Source organism: Podarcis melisellensis (genome assembly GCF_964234715.1).
Source record: "Podarcis melisellensis genome assembly, chromosome: 2".
NCBI classification, from domain to species: domain Eukaryota; kingdom Metazoa; phylum Chordata; class Lepidosauria; order Squamata; family Lacertidae; genus Podarcis; species Podarcis melisellensis.
Window position 1 is genome coordinate 101813668 of NC_138529.1, and position 7434 is coordinate 101821101.

The following is a 7434-nucleotide window of genomic DNA, read 5'->3' on the forward strand; positions in this document are numbered from 1 at the left end:
TTAAAATATGGTTTAGAAACAACAGCTGGTGTGGGATTTGGCGACTATTAATATATTGCACCAACTGTGACTGAGCTGCACTGACTCCCAATATGGTTCTCACGCCAGTTTTAAGTGCTGGTTTTAACCTATAAAGCCTTCTGTGGTTCAGGACGCTAATAGCCAGTGTGGTGTAGTGGTTAAGAGCAGTAGACTCGTAATCTGGTGAACCGGGTTCGCGTCTCTGCTCCTCCACATGCAGCTGCTGGGTGACCTTGGGCTAGTCACACTTCTCTGAAGTCTCCCAGCCCCACTCACCTCACAGAGTGTTTGTTGTGGGGGAGGAAGGGAAAAGAGATTGTTGGCCGCTTTGAGACTCCTTAGGGTAGTGATAAAGCGGGATATCAAATCCAAATTTCTCCTCCTCCTCCTCCTCCGCCTCCTCCTCCTCTTCTACTACTTTGGTGCAGGAGCAGGGAACCTTTTACCTCCTGAAGGTCGCATTTGCCTTCCAGGGGACCCATAACAGTGGTAGGGGTGGGGCCAGAGGTACAGATGGGTCAAGTAACAATGCAAATTGTACTTTTTTACAGTTGTCCAGTTTCTACACACATCCACACAGTCTAAGAGGCAAGAGCCGAAAAAATTATTTGGTTCTTCAGATTAAAATTTTACAGTCACATAAATACCCAACATACAACATAAAAACAAGATTCCAAGGGATTTCCTGGACTTCCCTCCTCCCCTTTGGGGGTCCATTTCCTCCTGCATCTTTTATAATAATCCAAATCTTTTATCTCTCCATTGTATCAAAAAAATCACCATTAAATTACAAGTGACATTCCAATCCCACTAACGATTTTAACTGTTTACAATGGTCTTTAAGATAAGTTATAAATTCCCCCCATTCCTTATTAAAATTTTGGTCTTCCTGATTTCTGATTCTTCCAGTCATTTTAGCCATTTTGGCATAACCCATCAACTTGATCTGCCATTTTTCTCTGGTAGAGACTTTATCTTCTTTCTATCTCTGGCAAAAGCAGAGTCCAAGACCACATTGCAGCCAAGCAAAAACATTCTATGTATGGGTGGGTGGGTGGGTCGTCAGGGTGGGTCCGTGACCTGAGAAGACTCCTAAGGGCCAGATAGAAAGGCTTGGAAGGCCACATTTGCCTTCCTCCTCCTGACCTGAGTGTGGCGATCACACAGGGTTCCGGGACATATGACAGTCTATTGATCCCTGTGCCACCACTATGATCACTTTCCCGCTGCCACAAACCCGTTTTTCTCGGGTACACACTGAGTCCAGACATTAAAAACAAATAATCAAGTTTATTTTATAAGCATGAACAAGTTTATGGTTTCATATAATTTTTCTTGTCAGTTTCTTATCCTTAGTTTCTGTACTGGCCTATACCTTTCTAATAACCTCTAACTAATTATCCCAACTGTCTATCTGACTCCTCCTAACAGTTTCTCTCACACACAAACAACAAAACTCGACCAACACACAGACTTATCCTCCCTCTTCCTTCTCCAACTCCCAACTGACTTCCACACAACTCCAACTCTAACTCTAACTCCTCCCCTTGGGTTCCCACTGGCCAATCACTCCACACTCATTTAACCCTTTCCTTATGACCCACCTAGGAGGGCAAACGCCACACTGAGGTTCTGCACCCTTGCCTTAGAAGACTGAATACACTGAGAACATTGAGCTTATCGGAGTGGCTCTTAATGTTTGTAAACCAGACAGCTCTCTTCCCGTCTTCCTCTCTCACCAGAGAAGGAAGAGTTGGCTTTAATTTTGGATCTTGCGCCTTGCCCACTCCCACCTCCACCCCTTTCGCGTAACCCCATTACTGTTGACGCAATATAATTTGGGGTCGTCAGTCTTACAAGAGGCCGTGCCGCTGTGCGCAGCATGTAAATATTTGATCACCCACACTCCCCTGGGATTATCTTATCAAGAGCAAAGATATTGAAATAGAACTATGGTCATGTCGCTGCCTTGATATTCCTTAGTTGACTGACAGAAAATGAACTGCTGGAACTGGCTCTAAAGTGTCTTTCCTCACGTTGCTGTAATGCCGGAGGCTACTGGGGGTGCGCTCATTGGCTGGAATGGAAAACCTTGTTGTAGTCAAAGGTGTAATTGATGTTGCTGAGGGCTGGGCTGGGAAACTCAGCCCTGAACCTTCTGAGGGTCTCTTTATGAGAATAAAGCAGTGCTCCTTATTTTGACTTCCACTCTCTCCTCTTTGACATCTCTAACAAACATCAAAATGAGCCGTTTCAGTTTTATCCGTCAATATTTGACGCTGCTGCACCAGCAGCTTCCAGGGCAGAACTGAAGCTAAGTGGAGGTAAGGCTCTTGGCCTAGCTAACCTATAATCACCTCTCCTCGAGACCCTCCAGGTGTCCCTATTTTCCAGGGACAGTCCTGGATTTACAAAAACCATCCTGGTTTCTGATTTGATCCTGGAATGTCCCGCTTTTCCTTAGGACATCCCTATTTTCCTTAGCGAAATGTTGGAGGGTATGGAAAAGGACACCCCTAATTTCATTGGAGAAAAGTTGGAGGATATGCCCCCCACCTTTAGGGCAAGTATATGAACCAAGATGGGCAAATCTGTCAATTTTAGTTCCTACCAGTTTCTCATTTTTTTCAATGTTAGGTTCTAAGAGGTGGAGTCAGGGCCTATGTTAGGAGCTGGGTAGGAAATATTTCTAACACAAACACACACACACACTATGGCGACTATGCGGTGTGATGCTCATCTCGCTTTCAGGCCAAAGGAGCTGGCGTTTGTCCACAAACAGCTTTCTGGGTCATGTGACCAGCATGACTAAACCGCTTCTGGCACAACAGAACACTGTGATGGAAACCAGAGCACACGGAAACACCATTTACCTTCCCGCCTATTTATCTACTCGCACTGGTGTGCTTTCGAACTGCTAAGTTGGCAGGAGCTGGGATAGAGAAACAGGAGCTCACCCCATCATGGGGATTTGAACCACCAACCTTCCAATCAGCAAGCCCCAAAGATTCAGTGGCTTAGACCACAGTGCTGCACACATACACCCCCCCCACACCCTGTATATACTGAATCTGATACCTGTGCCAGAGAACTAAAGTGGATTCTGCACTGTGCAGTATCCTAGTAGAAGAAGCAAAGCCTTCTGAAGACACACATCAGTGCAGACAATCCTAACAAAACTTATTGGCGTAATGCCTATAACATTGGGGGGGAGCAATTGCCGTGGGTGTTCTCTCCCTATGTTAGCAGAGCAGGTGAGAGCTGTGTGTGTGTGTGTTACCTGGCATTTGAAGCTATCCAGCTCATTGCTTCCCCGCTGCACCCACCTCGCACCTCTTCCAGCATGAACAATGGTTGTGCAGAAGCAAACTAATTGGACGCCAAGCAGGCTATTATCTCTGTGGCATGCCAGGGCTCTACATGGGTGACTCCCATTAGCGGTAACGGACGTTCCCCTCCTTCGCGTTGCCTTTCCCAGACTCTCCGCAGAGATTACATTACTCTAACACTTCACTTACAGCAAAGGTCAGAATGCCGGAGGGGATTCCCCGCCCCCCAAACCGCTCCCGCCTTTTCCTTTCTTATTCTTCCGAACATGTTCCATGTATTCAATTAAAAATAAGTGGCATTTTCATCAGCATTAATGATCTTCGCAATCACCGTAATTAAATGGATGCTCTAGCAGAGATATTTTCAGCGGTGCTGTGGCATTCTAGCTCATGACTGCGAGCCAGAGCACTCTGCGCTCTTTCAAGGACACATTGTCCCCCTGGGAGCTCCTCCCAGACCGATGCGTGTTTCTTTTTAAGAGCAGCGGTTGTCATGCTGTGTTCTGGGGAGCTCTGGGGTCTGCAAAGGTTCGCCAGGGATTCCTCTATCAGAAGATGAGTGGCAGCAGCAAACAAGTTTCTCTGAAAGTCAGTTTGCCTGCCACTGCTGATCTTCCCGTTCCTCCTTCAGGTGAGGATGTTTGCCCAAGAGGATATTGTGATGGGTCTGGAAGCCTTTCGCAAGGAATACCTCTGCTCACTCAGAGATACAGTGGTACCTCAGGTTTCATACGCTTCAGGTTACATACGCTTCAGGTTACAGACTCCGCTAACCTAGAAATAGTGCTTCAGGTTAAGAACTTTGCTTCAGGATGAGAACAGAAATCATGCTCCAGCGGTGTGGCGGCAGCAGGAGGCCCCATTAGCTAAAGTGGTGCTTCAGGTTAAGAACAGTTTCAGGTTAAGAACGGACCTCTGGAATAAATTAAGTACTTAACCCGAGGTACCACGGTAAATTTACATTCTTTAATTACATACGTATTTACAAGGTACAGAACATAGATTCATGCGTCCGAATCCTTGGTAGCAGATCCAGGAAGTGGGAGCTATCAGCTCCTCCTCCAGCAGAGGAACTTGGGAAGCCCCAAGTGCCTCCTTTGTTCCCTACGTTTTAACTCCCTCCTCCTGAAGGAATGGGCATTGAATCTCACTCTGTCCCTGAACTGGTTTAGTAGTGTTGATGCTCTCCAGCATCTGGGAGCGTCCTCGCTGCTTGAGTTCCTTCCACTTGCTTGTTCTCTTCTCCTTCTCCTGTCTTTTTTAAAGGCTCCTGTTCCTCCCCCTCCCTCAGCTCCAGGGCATTCCCTGGCAGCCCCGTAACAGATATTTACCTCAGCCCCATATATGCCCACTCCGCTGCTTCAATTGGCAGACCTGCCACTGCTACAGATGCCACATAATACCCATTCTGCATTTGTCAGAGGTTGATCTTTTAGTCAGGCAGCATCTACAGTTCAGAACTTCCTGCCTATTGATATCTACCAGTTGTCTCCACTGTAGTCTTTTCGGCACTTTCCACAAACATTCTTCTTTAGCCTACCCAAACGCTTTGAAAGTCAACGCAAGTTTCAATTTGTTTTTAATCTATCGTTACTTTAACCTTTTGAAAGTTTTTAGTAACTGCTCTTAATTTTTCTAATTGATTCTTTTATTGTGTTGTTTTTTTTGTAAACCACGTTGAGGTTTTTTAAACAAACAAACATTCAAGCGGTGCACAAATTTTGGAAATAAAACAATGTTGGTGATGTCCTACAGTGAATTTACTGTACATGGTAAGAATCAAGTGGCTTAGCCAGTTCCTTCGTGAATGGACCATGCAATTGAAAATGTATGTATGTATGTATTTATAAGCATCAGATAGATGATAGATAGACAGATCAATGCCAGATTTATGTATAAGTTAACAAGCTATAGTTTAGGGCCCCACTCTCTCAGGGGCCCCCCAAAAAATTAAGGGGAAAAAAATCTGGATGTACATTTCCAAAATATAAGATAAAAAACAAATAAAATAAAACCAACATAGAGTTAGAGCTTAATAATTATTTCACTATTAATATACTTCTTGGGAAGATAGGCGAACTAATACCAGTGTACTGGAAGAAGCAAAGATCACTAGTGTTGAAGCAATGATTCTTCAACATCAACTTCTTTGGACTGGTCATGTTGTGTGGATGAGTGATTCTCATCTTCCAAAGCAACTACTCTATTCCGAACTTAAAAATGGAAAGCGTAATGCAGGTGGTCAACAAAAGAGGTTTAAAGACTGTCTCAAGGCAAATCTTTAAAAAAATATGTAGTATAAACACTGACAACTGGTAAACACTGGCCTGCGAGCACTCCAGTTGGAGAACAGCCTTTACCAAAGGTGTCGTGGGCTTTGAAGACACTCGAACTCAGGACGCAAGGGAGAAACGTGGTAAAAGGAAGGCACACTTGGCAAATCCACACGGTGATCAACTCCCACCCGGAAACCAATGTCCCCACTGTGAAAGGATGTTGGGGTCTAGAATTGGCCTCCACAGTCACTTACAGACTCATTATTAAAACCATGTTTATGGAAGATAATCTTATTCGGCTATGAGTGATCAAAGAAGAAGAAGAAGAAGAAGAAGAAGAAGAAGAAGAAGAAGAAGAAGAAGAAGAAGAAGAAGAAGAAGAAGAAGAAGAAGAAGAAGAAGAAGAAGCATGTACTAATGTGTAATTTGTAATTTTAGTAATGGGTATAATGATAATTGCATTTATCATTAATATTATTTAACTTACATAATGGAAAAGTAGAAGAATAGCCTACTCAGATGCTAGATCCCCAATGTAGTCTTTGGCAGCATGGCAAGATGTTTTGTATTTATATTAGAATTATACTATTTCTAAATTTGCATCTATACATACAACTTAACAAACATTATGCAAATCTAAGCTGTCTTTTTTTGGTTATGCCTAAGTGCCCTTCTGCAATGCAAAAGACTCATGTCCATATATTTATTTTATTTGTTTCATTAAAATTTAGACCCCGATTGATTGTAAAACAAACAAACCAACCAACAAACAACAACATCAAAGCAGTTTACAAAAAAAGAAAGAGTTTTCAACAAGCAGAATTAGCAACACTAATTTAAGGCTTTCGAAAAGTTAAAACAGCAACCAGCTAAAAGCAGATTAAAAGTTGCATCAACTTTCTAAATATCTGAGTAGGCTGTGAAAATTTTGAATTCCACTCTAGGGAGCACTAGGAATGGGACTGAAAATCAAATTACCAAGATCGTAATGTCATTATGCAAATCTATGGTGCAACTTGGAACACTGTGTACAATTCTGCAGTTCTGTGGACAGTTCCGTGGACCATTCAGGGGTGAACGGATAACTACCAGGTTCAATCATCATCTTCTCCACCAACTGATGCCTGTAGGTCACTAGCCACCAAAGGCAAGGGAACAGATGATTACAGGCATCTTTCCCAACATCCGAACAACAGTGAAGACATAAGCTAAACAGATCAGAGTGGTGCGATGGGCTCGGTAACCCATGATCTAATTTCTGTGGGGCTTAAGCGATTTGCATCCACCCACTCCAGTGCGAAAACATCTTCCAAACAATGAAGAGATGACCCTCACAACAAGTAGCTGAAATTAAGTGAAGGGGTGGAAATAATTGCCTGAGGCAAAGCAACAGCTCTAATTATAGATGAGTGCAGACAATTGTTGGTGGTAAGCAATGGCTCTTCTTATGAACCGGGGCAGGGGGAGGGGGCAGAATGGAGAGCATAAAGAAAAGAAATCCATTAAACAATCACCATCTATCTTTCTTATGGTGGATGTTTATGCTCTCCAGAAATCAGCTTGAGTGAGAAGGGCAGGCAGAAAGATGGGTGGGGAAAACAGTCAGGAAATAAAGGCGACTATTATGGCGTGAGTGTATACCTTGCTGAGTGGGTCTTTATAAAAATGGCACGATGGGATTTTGATAGCACCGTTCTTTTCAGTTGGGATGTGCATAGCATAATGGAACCCATTTGTTGGTAACTGTTGGTGTCATGTAACTCAAATGGAGCAAATTCAGACTACTAGTTGTTGAGCATATATGACAG